Source organism: Palaemon carinicauda, chromosome 24, assembly GCF_036898095.1.
Source record: "Palaemon carinicauda isolate YSFRI2023 chromosome 24, ASM3689809v2, whole genome shotgun sequence".
Taxonomy (NCBI): Eukaryota; Metazoa; Arthropoda; class Malacostraca; order Decapoda; family Palaemonidae; genus Palaemon; species Palaemon carinicauda.
The window spans coordinates 89,802,025-89,823,060 of NC_090748.1; the positions used below are offsets into that span (position 1 = coordinate 89,802,025).

Genomic DNA, 21,036 nt, shown 5'->3' on the forward strand with positions numbered 1-21,036 from the left:
AGCTGCAAGGGGTGCAAAGTCGCCTCTATCAAGGCTCTAAAGCACATAGAACCGTCAAACCAGCTACCAGGGAAGCAACTACACTCCCTCCCAAAAAAAGGAAGGGCTCTGAACGCCCTTCACCAGTGCTAGTACCAGCCCCACCATCGCCATTAGTGACTCCAAGGACTGAGAGCTCAGCCTCGTCCCAGTCACTACCTTCGTCTCCTCAACAGTCAGTTGCAGTAGCAGTCACCTCTCCAACCTCAGCGCCTGAGTCCTCCAACGCCATGGAGACTGAATCTGCTGTGACTCAGGGGAACCATCCCATGGACTGCAACTGCACTGACTGCCTTACTGAACTCCTCCAAGAAGCCTCTACTATTGCTGCCCGCATCCCAGTTTCACAGACCAAGAAACCACTGCTAAAGTTTCGACTCACCCAGACTGACAGCTCCATCTCTTACGCCACAGTTGTTGCCATGGCTGCAAAGCCTGGCATGCAACTATCAGCTCGTCCCAACCGGAAGGGTGACCTCATAATCATCCCCAAGGACCAGGAAACAGCCAGTTCCCTTCAGGAGGAACCAGCTCTCACACTGCTTGACCCTGCCTTGATACAGAGGAAAGCAGTCATCACAAGATACCCAATCTCCATCGCTACTTCATGCAGCAACATTGACAAGGCAGTGCGTTGCATGAGCAGGAATGACGTCCCAGTCAAAAGGTTGATTGCTCGTTCATAAGTCCAGTGCCTTCCTCGCTGGATCTAGGGGTCTGGGGGACATTCCCCATTGAAGATTATACGCCTGAACCCCTTAGAATCTTAGATGCTTCTGCTGCCAGAGATACAGCCACCACAAGGAAGAGTGCAGAGGTCCTATCATCTGTGGAGTTTGCAGCCAACGTCATTGCACAGAAGTGTGTATCCAGGCCCTCAAGGACGCGAAAGACACTAGGCCAAAGTGTCCCAACTGCTCCAAACCTCACTATGCCTGGAACAGGTGCTGCCCAGAGAGACTAAGGAGGATAGCTGCCATGAAAAGCACTTCCTCCCTCAAATAACCAAAGCCACCTGTAACCCAGCCTGCAAAGGACCAACGACCTCCTCGTCAGAGAAGACAACGTAAACCACCCACTGTTCCTGTACCAGTACCTGCCAACCAGCTGCAACTAGCACCTCCTTCTCAACCTACATCCTCAAACCCACCTCCTTCTCAACCTACATCCTCAAACCCACCTCCTTCTCAACCTACATCCTCAAACCCACCTCCTCCTCAACCTACATCTTCAAACCCACCTCCAACCCTGGCTCAACAACTTGAGTCACTAACCTTGGAAGACCTCATCCCTATCGCCTTCAAGATCCTTACCAGATCCTGTCCTTAACCACGACCTCCAACTTCGTGCAGTTTCTGCAACAATTCCAGCTTCCAGCCACCGAGCAGGGATAAGCTTATTTGCTTAAACCTACTCCTTTTCTCTCCTACTAAAGAAAAAAACTTCTCTCCTCTCCCAGTCTCTCCTACTTAATGGGACTTAGTGCTATAACCACTTTTTTTCTCTGACTGACAGACTCTGTCTGATAACCTTTCCTTTCGTGGACCTAATGAGGAGTCTCTCCTCCGGGTCACTTCCCTCACTTCCACGTCAGATGCTTAAATCCCTCTTAAAGTAACTTACCCCCCCTTTTGTATGTTCCAGTAACTTTGTTAAATTCACCCTTTCCTTTTTAATGCTGCAGTATCGGCCTCCTTTGGGAGACCACCCTTCCAAAGTAATATGCTCTTACGGGCTGCCCAACGACAAGAGCCCGTGTCATGTCATTGGCATGGCAATCTTGTCATCATCATCATCCCTAAAGCTTATATGCCTCTTTCAAAGGTGATTAAAGTAAATTTCATTAAATTCACTTACCGGGCTGCCAACGCTAGAGCCCGTGTCTTGCATAAGGCAAGGCAATCTTATACATACATATATTTCTAAAGTTTTTTTTTTTTCTTTTTTTTATAAATATTGTTTCCGAAGAATAGAATTACCAAAACCCCACACATGTGGTGTGCATAAAACAGGATTCTTTTTTTATGTTTAAGAATAGCACAAATGTGGCAGCCTTCAAGAAAAACCTGAAGACTTATCTTTTTAGAAAGTGTTATAATAGTGACCTGAGAACTATTAAGCCTGAATACAAATGCTAGCGAAATAACTGATAAGATACAGAGCAAAATATTAACTGGAATTAAATTATTTTTTTCACACACCAAGGCCCGCCTGAACAGACTTTTAGTGTCTGACGGAGGGCGAGAAATAAACCCGTAAAAGTAAAAGTAAAGTAAGTAAATAACAACACCAGTGATAAAATACTATAAATACTCAACGGTCAGTCAGCAAAGAAACACCGTAATTTACATCAGATTTTTTTTTTCTGTTCACTACTCATATTTATCATCGATTTCCGGGTTCTAGAATATCACACTTACTTTACACTAATGACCTACAAATGACGAAAAATTGAGATAGTCTACATTTAGGTAAGAAACGAGAATGGTGAAATCAGATAACATTATTATTATTATTATTATTATTATTATTATTATTATTATTATTATTATTATTATTATTATCATATTTTTATTTTTTATTCTTTTTTTTAGTGCAGTTTCACCTTCACACTTCTCGTCTAATTTGTATATATATATATATATATATATATATATATATATATATATATATATATATATATATATATATATATATATACAGTATATATAACTTTCAAATTATCTTAGTATTATTATATGAAGCCTGTTAACGATGGTTCTTTTATCAGAAGAAATTGAGAGTATGGTCCTAATTATTATTATTATTATTATTATTATTATTATTATTATTATTATTATTATTATCCAGGATATAACCCTAGTTGGAAAAGTAGGATGCTATAAGCCCAAAGGCTCCAACAGGGAATATAACCCAGTGAGGAAAGGCAGTAAGGAAACAGATAGAAGTGTGACTGAGTGTACTCTCAAACAAGAAAACTCTACCCCAAGACAGTGGAAGACCATAGTACAGAGGCTATGACACTATCCAAGACTAGAGAACAATAGTTTGATTTCGGAGTGCTCTTTTCCTAGAAGTACTACTTACCATAGCTAAAGAAAATTTTCTATCCTTTGTTGCTTACTTAGTGGAAAGTAGCCACTGAAGCTGTTAAAGTGCAGCAATTAAATCCTTGAGTGAAGAAGAATAATCCGGTTATCTTAGCGTTGTCAAGTGCGCGAGGAAAGAGTGAAATGTTTAAAGAGTAGACCAGACTATTCGGTGTATGGGTTGACAGAGGAAATGACCCGTAACCAGAGAAGGATCCAACGTTTATAACCTCCTGAAGGAAACAACGAATGAGTATTTTCGACATTCATCAACCAATATTGATATATCCTATTGGACTACAGGAAGAAACAACTCTTTTCACATCCTTTGGACGAAGCAAGGTTTATAGTTCATAATCCATAGACCTAGCGCAAAAATAAAATCTTGTCTCTAAAATATGTAAGGCACGACGATCTAGGGAAAATTGAAGTAGTGACAACCCTTGCGGCAAAAGATAAAAACAATTATGAATATGCATCGGCTTGAAAAATGGTTTTTTGCAATCTTTTAATCACTAAAATGAACGTTTGGAAAGTTCTGCACTGGACCAACGATTTTTTGGAAAGGCTTAACCTGGGACTTTGGCCATTTGGTTATCCTATTGGTCTCTTTCTTGGAACTGTGAGGAAGTATATAATACTGAACCCCCTGGCTAGTAGCCTACAACAGTAAAGTGTTAGCCTTGCATTCGCAGGGGCAGCTCAAGATAGGGAGTCCTTTTTTGGAAAGGCTTAACCTGGGACTTTGGCCATTTGGTTATCCTATTGGTCTCTTTCTTGGAACTGTGAGGAAGTATATAATACTGAACCCCCTGGCTAGTAGCCTACAACAGTAAAGTGTTAGCCTTGCATTCGCATGGGCAGCTTAAGATAGAGAGTCCTTCTCAAGTAAATGCTGTTTACTTGAGCGGTTACTGTTGTGCTGTAGGGATGGTGTTAGGCTTGCTCGGCTGATGTTTAGATGGAATTAATACTGGAACTAGACACCTTTAACATTATTACTTGTAAAACACACACACACACACACACACACACACACACACACACACACACACAGAGTGCTTAGAGTCCTAATGAGGGTTCTCTCTCTCTCTCTCTCTCTCTCTCTCTCTCTCTCTCTCTCTCTCTCTCTCTTAGTTTTCCAATCATACGTCTATGTTTTTAGTCTCTAAGCATAGACGTATAATTGGAAGACTGTCTTAGACGTATAATTGGAGAGAGAGAGAGAGCGAGAGAGAGAGAGAGAGAGAGAGAGAGAGAGAGAGAGAGAGAGAGAGAGAGAGAGAGAGAGAGAGAATGCGCGTTGAATGTTTCGTTAGGACTTTAGGCACTAAAAGCATAATATTTATAACGGGAAAACTGAGCCACTTTCATTACATGCCTTTTCAAAAATCTTTGCTCTTACTATTTCAGTGATGTTGATTTACACTAAGTACATTTCAGTTTTTTATTTGATTGTATTTTATTTGTTAAATCCTTATTTTTATTGATTTCATAGTCTTATCATTTCTTCCTGACACAATTTACAGCAAATTTTAGGGTAAGCTGCTACACCTTGTTTTCCAACAGTCTTATGATGACAGTTTTCTTCAATGTTGCGCTGTGCACGAGAGAAAACAGTTTATTGGGTAACTAAAAGAGTCTCCACACAAGGCTATTCTAAATGTGGAAGTAGCTACTAGTAACTATTAGGGTTAACAAATTGGATGCCCAATGTATTTCTGAGGAGACCATCCCGGGCTTCACCCTATCAACTTTAGCTTTTTTTTCTGGGATAAAGAATACAGATTGTAGCCCGGTTTGTAGGTTGGCCAGGGCTCCAGCTACTAGTTGAGATATTACCGCTATAGAATATTTGTTCTTCAGAATGACCAGACAGTACTACATTTGATCCCTCTCTCTGGTTACTGCCCATTTTTATTTTGCCTCCACATACACCGAATAGTCTGGCCCATTCTTTCCACATTCTCCCCTTTCCTCATACACCTGACAACAGTGAGATTACCAAACAATTCTTCTTCGCTCAAGGGGTTCACTACTGTACTGTAATTGTTCAGTGGCTACTTTCCTCTTGATAAAGGTATATGAGATTATTTTGCTATGGCAAGCAGCTCTTCCAGGATAAGTACACTCCGAAATCAAACCATTGTTCTCTTGGGTAGTGCCATAGCCTCAGTAAGATGGTCTCCCACCATCAAGGAGTAGAGTTATTGTGCTCAGGGTACACTCGGCCAAACTATTCTATCTTCTTTCTCTTCATCATTTTTTTTATAGTTTACATATAAAGGGTTTATTTTAATGTTGTAACTGCTCATAAAACATTTTATTTTATATGTTTCTTTACTTCTCTTGTAGTTTATTCATTTCAGTATTTACTTTCCTGCCTGGGCTATTTTTCATTGTCGGAGCCCTTGGGATTCTAGAATCCTGCTTTGCCAACTAGGTTTGTTGCTTAGCTAATAATAATAATAATAATAATAATAATAATAATAATAATAATAATAATAATAATAATAATGATAATAACATGCTTAAATTACGTTTGTCTATGGCCACTGGTTGAAAGCCCATAGGATAATATTTATGGTTTTATTTCAAATATTAAATCAAATAAGGAATTTCATGCGGTACCTTTCAGGTCTGATAGCTTGTAAACTAATAACTTGATTTGACTTCCTTGCCTCATCGGCAAATCTCTTCTTGGTCTCACCAGCAAGACTCCATTGCAGCACCACCAAGTCTCTCCCTTGTCTCACCACCAAGTCTCTTCTCTGTATCTCCACCAAGTCTCTTTTCTTACCAGCAAGTCTCTCCCTTGCCTCGCCACCAAGTCTCTCCTCTGTATCTCCACTAAGTCTCTTACTTTTCTTACCAGCAAGTTTCTCCCGTGTCTCACCAGGAAGTCTCTCTTTTCTTACCAGCCTCATTAGGAAGTTACTCCCTGGTCTCACGGGCAAATCTCTTCCTGGTCTCACCAGCAAGTCTCTCACATTTCTCAACATCAAGCCTCTGCTTAGGTATCACAGGTAAGCCACTCCATAGCCTCAACATTTAATCTCCCGTGTCCCAAAAGCATTTCCTTGACAATTCATTAAGCTTCAGTCACCAATGCATTTAACTATACACCCAGTAGTTGGACAACAATGATGGGTCACTACATGAGACTAGTAGCTTCATCCTGAAGTCTTGTCCAGAACTGAAATTTGAAGATATGAATACTGGATACACACACATATATATATATATATATATATATGTATATATATATCCATATATATATATATATATATATATATATATATATATATATATATATAGATAGATAGATAGATAGATAGATAGATAGCTAGATATGTGTGTGTGTATGCATGTGAGTGTATTCATACTGTATATATACCCTTCTACTCCATCTCTTTCTTTCACCTACTTTTTCTTTCTGATGATCTTGCCGGACCTCCTTTCATATCCTCCAATCCGTATGTTTTTTCTTTTACTAAGAAGAAGCGGGAACGATCAATTCCTCTAGGCCTCATAAGATGAAATATAATCTATCAACTTTTGCTATCTCAGCTGAGGTTATAATACATGGATCTTTAAATAAGTTACACAAAATTAACGTAAAAAGCTATTTGTATTTAGTTTAATAAAACGAAACAGAAACAAGAGACCATTGGTCTATACAATATCGAAAGTGTTGTGATGTTACAGACTGGGCTAGGGAGCAATAGGCCTACCTCTTGAAAGACGGAGCTCATTTAATTCGTTGAAAAGGGCACCAGAGTTGAATTGATTTCACATATATTTTTTTTTATATCTCACTGTATTGCAACGGGTGCTATGTAAAGAATAATGAAAGAATTATAGATAAATTATAAAAAAAAAACTTACACTAGAAGCACAAAAAGATGAATATAGGAAACGAACTAACCTAATAATAATGAAAACAACAACAACAACAACAACAATAATAATAATAATAATAATAATAATAATAATAAGCCTTTTATTTCAAGAAACCATAGCAATCTGCTCACCTGTTTAAATGAACGATTTAGTTATAACTTCAAACCTAATGCTCGAAGTTTTCTGAGTTCTGTGAAAAGAATTTTTTCGCTTATTTGACAAGCCCACTTTAGCATCATGTATATTGGCTGAAGATAAAACTATGGCATTTTGGGGAATCTACGCATTAAATTCTAGGTTGGGAGGGTAGCAATTTTTTTTCTACCTCTTAGGACTTGGGCCATCCCGTGGGTGATTAATAGAATTTTTAGCGATACATATCAAAATATGAAGGCGAAGGCAACAAAAGGCTATTACAACACCAATATCTTAATCTCTGAATAAGAAAAACCGAAAGCTCCAAGATGACAACCGAAAATAGGCTAGTAGGCCTAGTAGTACCAGAATTCTGCATGATTTCTGAGTTACCAATACTGCAAAACATTAATACCTTCGATACATTAATTTGAGGGCTAGACGTCATCAAACTGTATTGGTATGAAATATTCACCCAAAAGCATTGAACAGGAGACAAAGGGCTCGTAACTAACAGGTTCGTGATCTGAATGAATTTGACATCACCGAAGCTGTGCTAAATATATAGGATGCTTTGGTATTGAATTTGTATTTTTTTTTTTTACATTTTTGTTAATCAACTGTAATTCAGTTTGCTTACCGATTGAAATTCTAGGTAGAGTTTCTGAAGACCTTTTTCAGCATATGTCTGTCTGATTTGAAGCTGCTCCGATATTTTTCTAAGCTAATCAAAGGTTCACTCAACTGCCACGGTCTGTATGTCACGTTGCAAATCAAAATTCCGGTATCTGAAAAATTATATTATTGAGCTGAAATATTCAATTGTGTAATACGGAAGTTATTGGTTCGAACTTTTTAGATATATGGCCATTTGACTTTATAACAACCTAAAATTAAAGATGGTGTCAAGGTGAGGGAACTGTTAGTAGCCTGAATCATCTGTATTAAGTATGAAGCCTGCAATTTCATTTCAACAAAACAGAAAAAGAAAGAAAAAAGAAAGAAGGAAATGAATAAAACCGCCCTGAGACGTTATATCTTGTAATTTACAATGAATGTTTGACATAATTTTGGTCTATAGCTCTATCAACCCTGCTTTCAAACGAATATAATGATAATAATAATGATAGGACTAAGCAATCAAAACGATAATACATACTATGATCTCACACTAACCAAAGAAACTAATGAAGTTTCTACTTTTGATCTTATTAACGAGGATATAACCTTCGACATTAAAAATAGTATATTTCACACCAGCAGCCAAACAACAATGAAATATAAGATAATAATGATTTAGAACATAAGCAACTAATAAACATTTCGAAAAAAACACACTACCCGTGATGTATTTCACAAACAGTTTTTGACAAACATTTGAGAGAGAGAGAGAGAGAGAGAGAGAGAGAGAGAGAGAGAGAGAGAGAGAGAGAGAGAGAGAGATTGGCATATCTAAGTGATAATTATTATCACACAGTTGGAGTTTGGCACGCAATTAAAAAAAACAGCTATAAACTGACTCAGTTATCTCGGGAAAGCGGAAAACTGGAAACTTTAGACAGTATAGTCCGAGTGGCAGGGTTGCCAGGTTGGCCTTTTTCAGGCCAAAAAACTCAAATTTGTCCTTTGCAAAATTGATTGGCCTTTAGCAATATCATGGAAAAAGGGTGGCCTTATATACTATAATTTTTGTCCTTTTTTCTACTAATGGTTTGGCCCTTTAAAGCTACGGTTGATTAGAAGCTGGCCTTTTCTCATTTAGAAAACCTGGCAAAAGTTAACCGAGTCAGTGTATCTCGGGACGTTGGGGAAAGTAGTTCTATTGTGTAGTTCTCGTGTAATTCGCGCGTTTCCCTCTATCAGCTGCCGGTTGTGACATCACACTAACACAAGTTTTTATTATCGATAGTTAAATAAATTATAGTGAAAGGCATCGGATTTGAATTAATGTTGGTACGGACCGGCGGAGATGAAGTCTACTGACTGAGAGGTAAGTGATTTGAATCCAGAGTAATGTTTATAGGAAATATTTGCCTTATTAAATACTTTTATATTATGCAAATGACCTATTGTAGTACCATAATTTGGGGTTAGGTCCAAATTTCCCAAGGTTACAGAAAACAAATCGTCAGATATTAAATAAGACTCCTTCCATAGATGGACATTAAGAAATAAGTTACCTAGGCCTACCCTGCTTTAGTGATACAAGTACAAACTAATACTGTATATTTGATATTTGTATGTACTCCAAGTAGAAATAACTTACGTGTTTTCGATTATGATTTGATAAATGTATGTTAGTCTAATTGTAGACTAGGAACGAATTTATATTAGTCTAATTGTAGACTAGGAACGAATAACGATTGTTCTAATTGTGTAATTTATTATAACTTAGGAAGCGTAATCCAGGGTTTACGTTTCATTATGATATAATCTATAACTTAAACCCTGGATTCCAGAGGGTCATTTTAATTTCATTTAAATGCCCTATCACACGTATTGGCCATTAGGGTCAATGCCTCCGTATGGGCAAGTTATTTGCATCGGCCTAAGTTAATTAAACCAGATTTATGCCAGCACGAACCATTGCTTTCGTTCCTCGTAGGGGGGAGTCTTGTCGTCAGTGCTCTTCAAGTGGTACAATATTAACGCCACATTAGGTTAATTGCAGCGTCCTTTAGGGCACTTACTAATTAATCCTTCAACCAAGCCCGCCTCCGTTCTGGCTGTTCTTTAAGTTTGCTGCCCAACCTTTCATCTTTTACTTCGGCGTTTTCTCCCAGTTGCCCATAGGTATTGAGTAACATCCCAGGCCCTAGAGCCGATCCTTAAGGCGTATATTCATAAATTCAATCCAGTGCATGGGTTAAACTGAGCGTAATTATGTATAATAGGCCAGGTGTGAGAGTCTGGACGATCTCCCGGTCTCAGAATTCTCCTTGATAATCTGCGCATGCGCGAACATTACCGTTTGCCAGTGCATACGAGGTTGATGTTTTATTTTCCTGTAATGTTAGCGTGCGGAGCTCAACAATACCGCTTGCCAGTACATACGAGCTTGATGTTTTATTTTCATGCGAGCGAAGCGAGCTAATGGCGGAAAAGAACCATTATACAATGTCAAGGAGAATTCTGAGACCGGGGGATCGTTCAGACCGTCACACCGGCGTCATTCAAATCGACAGAAACTAATCCATAGGCTACTAATCAGAAACCGACGGTAACATTTGAAAACATACACAGCCTAACGTAAATCAGGGATAATCTACGAGGTTTAACTTTGCATTGAGTGGGATTCTAAATGGATGTTCCAATTTCTAAAAGTTTACCTTTCGTTGTCTTCTGCGAGCGATGTTTATTCTATTGGCCTTGGTTAACGGGTAGCTGCTTCGTTGTTTGATGGAAATACACGAGTAGGCTAGACGACGAATTTGGGGTGTTATCAACTAGATAATTCGCTAAGTTTGAATTTTACTTACTGGAAAACAAATCGGTAACCAATATATTGGCATAAAACAGCTCGGTAAATCACTTATTGTAACGGAAACAGCTCTATACATCACACATTGGAATGAAAACAATTCGTTAGATCACACAATGGAAGAGGAACGTCTTCTTCTTTCTTCTTTCTATCTTTAGTCCATGGGAGTGGACCCAATCTGTTTTTCTTAATGTCCGTTTATTGTGTCATCCTAATTATATGCCCTGCCCATATCCATTTCTTTATCATGCATGTTGTTAGAATATCCTCTACTTTTGTAACCTAACGTAAATCAGGGATAATCCCTTGTGTGGAATTGTGTGATCCACCAAATTAACCTAAACAAGGCTCTCGCCATGCTTCCAAACATCGGTTATAAGCTTCGGGTTTCAATATAAGATGTTTGTAAAAACTACTGCCATAACATTTCAAACGGCGATGCCTATAACTAATTCATTTAATTTTTAATATTCTAAGCATTTCGACTGTGTAGTTCTGCGGCAGTTTACCGAATGGCTTTGGCCTTGTAACTGTTGTTAGCTCTTCTGCCCCTTTTCCCATAATCAGCTGCACCTTGGGTTCTTATAAGATTATTGATATTTCATCCAACTGTGATGATAGAAAATAGAGATGGTTTTGCTCAAATGTTACATTAGTTACTTGGATGAGATACAATATCCACAGCACTATTTTCTTTTTATGGATCTTTACTTGCTAATGATTGTGTCGAGTATCATTACGGAAAATCAGGCAGCCCTCGGCAGTTTGGTTACACGAACCAGGTGCCAGAGTTTGAAAATAGAAACAAAATTATGTGGGATCATCTAACATATGCAGAAATGGGCGTCTCCAGAGACGGACTGTTATAAATGGGTACCAGCAGCCTGCAGACACCCCAAAAGAATTTCGCCCATAAGAAATGTTAGTCAAGATTTCTCAAATTATCAAAACTGAAATAGAGATGCAAGATTAATCGTATATGTTAGTTTGACTGTCGAAAAAAATGTTCTGTAAACTATCCCGCAAAAGGCCTCCCGAGAGCTATACGGCACCCAAATCTCTCTCTCTCTCTCTCTCTCTCTCTCTCTCTCTCTCTCTCTCTCTCTCTCTCTCTCTCTCTCCATATAGGCGCACATCAGTATTACTAACACATTCAGCCGCCTGTACAGGTCAAATGAGTAGTTTTGGAGAATAGTTTACTGAACAAAAGTTTTTCAGACAGTCAAGTTCTGTCATTTAATTTTAATTTTGCATCTCTACGTATATTTCTACATATGCTGGATGACCCCACATATGCCTACTCTCCAATATGTTGGTATCTCGTTCGCGTAACCATACTACCCTGCCTGTTTCTCTAGGAGATACATATTAATTTTTACCATATGTTCTCATATTTCAATAGTTGTTTTACATAACTGAGTCCCTTTGCTTCAATAGGTGTAGGAGGGGGTGGTGATGAGGGTGATGTTTTCCTCTGCTGAAAACTTTTCCGATAAATGGCCCATGACAGCGTATACAGCTTACAATTACTCACTGTTTTAAAGCTATGAATGTTTACTACATGATTTCTGATGATAAGATACGATTACCAATAATTATAAGGGAGTATAGTGATATAATGTGGATCTGTTGGCATATTTTTACGATTACCAATAATTATAAGGGAGCATAGTGATATAATGTGGATCTAATAGCATATTTTTACGATTACCAATAATTGTAAGGGAGCATAGTGATATAATGTGGATCTAATAGCATATTTTTACGATTACCAATAATTATAAGGGACTATAGTGATATAATGTGGATCTGATAGCATATTTTTTTCGATTACCAATAATTGGAAGGGAGTATAGTGATATAATGTGGATCTGATAGCATATTTTTACGATTACCAATAATTATAAGGGAGTTTAGTGATATAATGTGGATCTGATAGCATATTTTTACGATTACCAATAATTATAAGGGAGTATAGTGATATAATGTGGACCTGATAACATATTTTTACGATTACCAATAATTATAAGGGAGTATAGTGAAATAATATAGATCTGATAGCATATTTTTACAATTACCAATAATTATAAGGGAATATAGTGATATAATGTGGCTCTGATAATATGTTTTTACGATTACCAATAATTATAAGGGAGTTTAGTGATATAATGTGGATCTGATAGCACATTTTTACGATTACCAATAATTATAAGGGTGTATAGTGATATAATGTGGATCTGATAACATATTTTTACGATTACCAATAATTATAAGTGAGTTTAGTGATATAGCCTAATGTGGATCTGATAACATATTTTTACGATTACCAATAATTATAAGGGAGTATAGTTATATAATGTGGATCTGATAGCATATTTTTACGATTGCCAATAATTATAAGGGAGGATAGTGATATAATGTGGACTTGATAACATATTTTTACGATTGCCAATAATTATAATGGAGTATAGTGATATAATGTGGATCTGATAACATACTTTTACGGTTATCAATCATTATAAGCGCATTTGAAGATGTAATGTGCGCAGAACAAAAATAATTGTTAGTGATTGTATTGTTTATTTTGAGTAGTTACAGAGTTTACCGCTAGGTGGCGAACAATATAGTATAGAAAACATTCAAACAGCATGAAAATCAGAGTAGACACGTAATGATTATGTAAAATAAATATGATGCTCTTAGAATGGTGAAAATTATTTGAAATAATAGGGATGAATCAAGCATATTTAAGTTAAAGAAAACTTCTTTTGCAATCTCTAGTCCATGGGACCCCCATTCTGTTATGCTTAATGTTCACCTATTGCGTAATTCTCATTATATGCCCTGCCCATGTCCATTCCTTTATTTTGCATGATGATAGAATATCCTCTACCTTTGTAACATAGCGTAAATCTGGGATAATGCCTGGCGTGAATGATTGGATCCGCCAAATTAATCGATATCATGCTTCCAAACATCGTGGTAGTTTCGGGTTCCAATATGAGTGTTTTTAGAACTACTAAAATGACATTTCAAACGGCGGTGTCTATAACCTATTGATTTATTTTTGAATATTCTAACCAGTCTGACTGTAGTTCTGGGGAAGTTTACTGAATGGCATAGGTGTTGTTAGCTCTTCGGCCCTTTTCCCATTATCAGCTGCACCTTGGTTTCTTATAAAATTGATATTATTTCATACCAGTGTGATGATAGAAAATATAGTTATGCTTAGATGTTACATTAGTTGCTTGGGAAGAGATACAAGTTATCCACAACTCTAGTTTCTTTTTATTGTTCTTAACATGTTAATAATTATGTGTCGAGTATCATTACGGATAATGCGGAAGCCCTCGACAGTTTCTTTACACGAACAAGGTACCAACATCTGAAAATATTAACAAAATTATGTGGGATATTCTAACATATGCAGAAATGGGCGTCTGTATGGGTGGGACTGTTATAAAGGGGTGGTAGCAGCCTGCAGACACCCCGAAAGAAATTCACACAAGAGAAATCTTAAGTCTAAGATTTCGCTAAATTTCAAAATTGAAATAGAGATGCAAGACGAATAGTATATGATAGTTTGGTTGTCAAAAAATTGTTCTGTCATCTATCCAGCAAAAGGCATCACGAGAGCTATACGGGAGCCCAAAACTCTCTCTCTCTCTCTCTCTCTCTCTCTCTCTCTCTCTCTCTCTCTCTCTCTCTCTCTCTCTCTCTCTCTCTCTCTCTCCTATATACATCAATATTACTAACGCTGTCGGTCAGCCTGCACAGATGAAAGGAGTAATTTTGGTGAATAGTTTACTGAACAAAACTTTTATCAGACAATCAAGTTCTGTCATTTAAAATTAGTATTTCATCTCTAGGCACATTTCTACATATGCCAGATGACCCCACATATGCCTACTCTTCCAGATGTTGGTACCTCGTTCTTGTAACCATACTGCCCTGCCTGTTTCTCCAGGAGATGCGTGATCGTTATTACCTATTATGTTCTCGTATTTCATTAGTTTTGTTACCTCTCTACTGAAAATCCTTTCGATAAATAGCCCATGATAGCGTATACAGCTCACAATAATTCACTGTTTTAAAGCTATCAATGTTTACTACGTGATTTCTAATGATTTAATAACATATTTTTACGATAACAAATAATTATAATCGAGTATAGTGATATAATGTGGATCTGATAACATACTTCTACGATTACCAATAATTATAAGAAAATATGATGTAATGTGCGCAGAAGAAAAAAATCCGCAAATATGGTTTAATTTATTTTGAGTGGTTACAGAGTTTACCGCTAGATGCCGAACAGTATATTATGGAAAACATTCAAACAGCTTGGAAAACAGGGTAGACCTTACGTAATTATTATGTAAAATAAACATGATAATCTTAGTATGTTGAATATGATTGCAAATAATAGAGATTGAAGCATATTAAAATTAAATAAAACTCTTAATTAGAGAGTTTAAAGTTTTACATATGCAGTTTATCATCAAATATAGGTCTAACTGGGTGATAATAGTTACTGTATATGTATATATATATATATATATATATATATATATATATATATATATATATATATATACATATATATATATATATATATATATATATATATATATATATATATATATATACATTTATATATATATATGTGTGTGTGTGTTAGATATAGATTAAAATACATATGAGTGTTTGCCTTCTAATATCAACATTCCTCGTGCATTTCTGCATTGCCTACGGAAATTGGGACAAGACTTACTCGTAGGTCTACAATAGACCAATATATATGCTTTTGAAACTTGTTTAAATCCCTAAAGGAATCATGCACCATGATGCTGATATCAGCATCATCAACGACTGTCATAGGCATCTTCTACTACTACTATTACTGCTACTACTACTATGATTACGACTACTACTTCGATTGTGACGACTACTACGACTAACACTGCTACTACGATTACGACTACTACTTCTACTACTACTACTACTGTGATTACCGACTACTACTACGGTTACGACTTATACTACTACTACGATTACGACTACTGCTACTACAATTACGACTACTGCTACTACAATTACGACTACTGCTACTACGATTACGACTACTGCCAATACTACTACTACTAATACTGATACTACTAATACTACTACTCTCTCAAAACGAAATTTTTTAAAATAAACTAGTTATCTACGCTGAATTATTTAGAATTCTTAAAATCAAGGTTAAGCTGTTGCTAAAAAATATATATGCTTTATGCGCATTTGCCATATTTTTTGAAATGTCCCTCCGATGAAGGAATTCGAGTTCAAAACTTTCTCTAAGCCACTTCGAGAAGTAAGCCAAAAAGGATGCGTTAATACTTGACTGATAATCGTATGTTGATTAAAGTGTCTGCATATTTATGTGGAATAAGACAAGATGTCCTTTGGCTTGCTAGGCAAGATTCCGTATATCATTGTTTATATTGTTTATTTATGTGAAAAAGAGAATGATTAAAGTTATTAATATTAAAATTCTGAAGAATATTAAAATTATTCCTATTAATATTATTAAAACTATCAAAATTATTAAAATTATTATTAGAATTATTAAAATTTTTATTATTAAAACAGATCTAATTGTTAATAAAATTATCATTAATAAAATTATCATCATTAGTAAAATTATCATCATTAGTAAAATTATTAGAATTATCATTAGTAAAATCATTAGAATTATCATTAGTAAAATTATTAGAATTATCATTAGTAAAATTATTAGAATTATCATTAGTAAAATTATTAGAATTATCATTATTAAAATCATCATCATTATTGAAATTCTAATTATTGAACTTATTAAAATTCTCATTATTAGAATTCAGACGAACACTTAAAAATATGAGTTTACATAATATATAGATAAAAATATCCAATATGAAAAATAAGCTTATAAATGCAGAGAATAAATATAATAAATTACCATGACCATGCAAGGAATTCTTAATTACACTGAACCTCTAATTTTTCACCGACTAGATTACCCGAGCCCTATTAGGTCACTGGTATTTCAATCGCCCTGCAACTCACTCCCTCTCTGACAAGTTTATTTTTCTATTTTCATGATAGAGTGGGCTCTCTCTCTCTCTCTCTCTCTCTCTCTCTCTCTCTCTCTCTCTCTCTCTCTCTCTCTCTCTTTCGTATATGTTGTAGGAAAAATTACTTTAATGAAGGTTGAGAGTTTTTCCTATGAATCAGTAATTACACAACTATAGTCCATTTCTTTTAGCGAGACAGATTTGCACCGCCTCGCAGCGGTGCTCTTTTAGCTCAGAAAAGTTTCCTGATCGCTGATTGGTTAGAATTATCTTGTCCAACCAATCAGCGATCAGGAAACTTTTCCGAGCAAAAAGGGCACCGCTGCGAGTCGGTGCAAATCTGCCTTGCTAAAAGAAATGGACTATAGTTTTCTTCGCTTGTAAATGCATTTTGCCTGTATGTCGTATATTAATAAACAGAGATCTGAATCTGTTTAAAGTGAAACTGTATCTCTTTCGTGTGTCGGAAGATAAACAGTATAGTTAAATGATACAATCATTGTACTCATAATAGTTTTTTTTTCAAGATTGATAATGTATGTCTTGCATTATTTTATAAGTACGAGAAGTTTGTCGAAAACAATTTTCAGTGTGTATCCTTTCTCTTTCTCATATGCCGTATTACAAAGGGAAAATGGGTCTGTCTTGAAATTTGCTGTCATCTCCGTGTCATATTTTTGTCTTTTCGCCTGAAGACCTGGGCTTCCGAGAGGGTTCAATTTTCGCTTCATTATTTGGTAGGTGGGTAGGGTTAACATCACCTAGGAGACAAAAATACATTTCGGAACCGTAGGCTATTTAGTTTTTTTTTTTTTTTTTTTTTTTTTTTTCTTTTTTCTTTTACTAAATTATATTAAATTAATGTCCAAAATGTTAAAGATCATATTACAGACAGCAGTGTTCCAAAGTATAAAATTCATTATTTCGATGTCGTAGGTACTTTCAGCTAGAATAAAAAAAAAAAAAAAATCTAGGACGTTATTGATTAAGTAATCTTGTAAACGTGTCCCCTCACTGATTATCTGTGCATGATTGACAGTATTTTTAATGATTTTTTATACCTAACAATAAACAGTGTTATAATCGTATTCAAACTTAATCGAAATAGAAAGAAACATGGATCTAGTTCTGGCAGAAAACTTTATAACTTTAGTAAAGCGTCTGGTATTTAGTGACGATGGCACCATTAATTTATGCCCAAAATTTTGTGTGTCATCATTACTGTAATATGGATCTGTTTAGATCGTGTTATTGACAAAATGCAGTTAATTGTTTCCTTTTATAAAATTTATAAATATCTTTTATCCATCTTCCATAAGTTTTAATTTTAAGAGGGAATGATCTTCCTGTAGTGGCTTTGATTGTTGTGTGCTTGAAAAACTAAAAAGTTGTCAATCTACTTTGTACCAGATATGACATTATAATTTTTCGTAAAGCCACGAAGATTTCTTCATGAAAGTACGATTGTGTTGGTGTTTGTTTATTAATTACTTTCGGATATAGTTTGCATGGCTATAAATATAATACCCATTTTAACAATTGTATTTGTTTGTTATTAATTACCCTCTAACATAGTTTGGATGGTTATAGATATCTCATCTATTTTTGCATCTGTTTATTTGTTCGTCTATCTGTCCGCCAGCAAATCCCTTTAGGGCAGTGGTTCCCAAACTGGGGGGCGCGCCCCACTAGGGGGGCGTGAGGACGATACAAGGGGGGCGTGAAGTCATCTGCTCGAAATTACTTGTTTAATAGAATAATAAAATCATTTAAAGAACAAATATCTGTTATTACATACATGCATCCATCTCACTAAATTTGACCAGAAGTTGTGCTTAGTCTCATAAGTATTTCCAAATATTATATGCCATGTTTTCAAATTATCTATTCTTGAAATTGCAACTAAATTTTGCCGATTTGCTAATGTTCAAACCTTTTTTCGTTCACTTTGAACCAAATGTTTCGTTTTTAGTTACTGGAATGTACTATTATTTGTTTGAGTAGCTTTCATTATTAAAATGTAATACAAACAGAAATCTGTTTTCCTGTACAATGCTAAGAAATAAATGTAAGAATCATTTCATATAAAAAAAAAAAAGAAGAGAGGAGTGGGGGGTGTACGGGTCTACTGGTAGCAAAAAGGGGGCGTCAAGTAAGATAGTTTGGGAACCACTGCTTTAGGGAATACAGTCAAACACGGTACGAAGCAGTCCATCATGTATTGACGTTTATATAAGATCATCTATATGTCTGCCTGTCATACCTACCTTGTTATTGCAACTCACACCAGGTAGAAGGGATTGCAGTTTGATTTGCAATAAGGTATAAAAACATGTATAGATGTCTGCCTGTCTGTCCGTATTTGTTACATTTGCCTTGTTATGTCAGCACTTCCCACACTGTTAAAGGTATTCCAGTCAAAATTAGAACAAAGGGAGATTCTCTACCTGACCGTCCGAGTGACTGTCACAGTTACCTTGTCATCTCAAGGTCTTATGCATAGTTGAGAGGATTTCAGTCAATTTTAGTATGATGGTAGACGATTATGATAAGTTGCGCATGACAGAAATTGTCTATTACTTTTAGAAAGTGCCTGAAGACAGATTTTCTCTCTTTGTTAACGAATTTGTCACCTACATTGTTTTTGTAACAACTATACTGTTAAAAGGCGGAAAATTATTGATAGAATTGTGCGAAGAGAGACCCTCTTCTGTCTTGTCTACCTGTCTTCTGGCTCATATGCTTAGATATCCTTGAAGAAAAAACGTTTGTTTGTCTCTCAGACTTATATGCATAGATTTGCTTGAATGAATACCGTCTGTATTCACTCACTCTCAGGTTTATATGCATAGATTTACTTGGAGGAAGACAAACTGCCTGACTTCTCTCTGTCTTTCAGGCTTATGTGCATAGATTTGCTTGAAAGAAAATAGTCTTCCTCTCTTTTTTGTCAATTTCTTAGGCTTATGGGCATACATTTGCTTTAAGGAATATATAGTTTGGGTGAGGCGATTTTGGACACCTTTTTAGTAACCTTTGTACAAAATCTATATTAATAATTTATGACCAAATACCAAACATGTTTTCAAGAGAGAGAGGTCTCATCTATAAAAATGACTTGTTTCATAATCATCAAAGAATTAGAAATTCTCGTATTAAAGTAATAAAAAAAATATCTCAGAGGCGAGACCATTTTGGACAGTGAGGCAATTTTGGACACGTCTGTATCTCCGTCAAGCGCCAACGCTCAGTTGGGCAAACTATGACAATTTGTGGTCCCTATCAATATAAATATGCTAGAAAAAAATTATAGACTTTCATAAATTTTTGTGTCCGTAATCCAAGATTGTCCAATTTTGCCTCGCCAAGAAAAAAGTGAGAAGTTTGCCTGTCTAATTTTGCCTGACCATGGTTTTGAAAACTGTCCAATTTTGCCTTACTATATGAATATGTAAATCAAAATTTGTATTCGAGCACACAAATATACTTTTATGTATAAATATGCATATATGTAATCATAAAAATTCAAAATAAGACATAAGGGGTGCAGTAAAAGGGGTGTCTGCCCAAGGTGACACCCTAAAAGTGAGTGACACCCTGAGAGTTACATTAAAAAAAAAAAAAGTTTCTTTCTAGCTTGATGGTTATGATATGATTTTCAAAAAGTTATTTAATACTGGGGACACTCTTAAAGCTGTTGACACTCAGGGGGTGAAACCTTCATAAAGATTGACCAAAACATGGTAACATCCTTGAGAGGGGTGTCAAGCCAAATGCTAGAAATATCTAAAAAACAAAACTACTATATACATTGTTCCTATAATAATTCACATATCCAAATGAAAATTTCAGGAATTGAAATAGAGTATATTTTCACTGTTCCTGCTAATTTCCATGTTGATAACTGTCATGTTGCCTTTTTGATATGGTGTTAAATGGAGCAACATTAGAGTGAACAGCATGATAGATACATCAGGGAGGGGCAAAGCTGATCCCATAAACAATATTCGTCCTAAGTTGTACCTATCCATTTTATTCTTATCATTGTTACCTCATGCTATGAACGAGCCATCAAAGAGATACTTTTAACTACAAAAGAAAGGGATACAATCGAAGATTTAAGAAAAAAAGATGAAATGAAGAAAAATAAAAGGAAAAACACAAAGAAAGAGAGATAGAAACATGACAAATCATGGAAGTACAAAGCAACCAAATATCTCTCGATTCTCTAAGAAAAAATGTCTGCAAACACTAACGTAAATACAAAAAAATCCAAATTGACTAGGGT

At 35.8% G+C, this 21,036-nt stretch overlaps 1 protein-coding gene across 1 annotated transcript in view; it reads left to right on the top strand.

Annotated features, from left to right (window-relative positions):
- The first annotated feature begins 8,969 nt into the window (after window positions 1-8,969).
- The window catches only part of glob3 (globin 3), a 364,413-nt gene continuing 352,346 nt past the window's right edge, over window positions 8,970-21,036 (top strand). The window contains exon 1 of the mRNA XM_068348320.1: window positions 8,970-9,156. The gene's annotated coding sequence lies outside the window, so the exon portion shown is untranslated. The remainder of the gene's footprint in view (window positions 9,157-21,036) is intronic.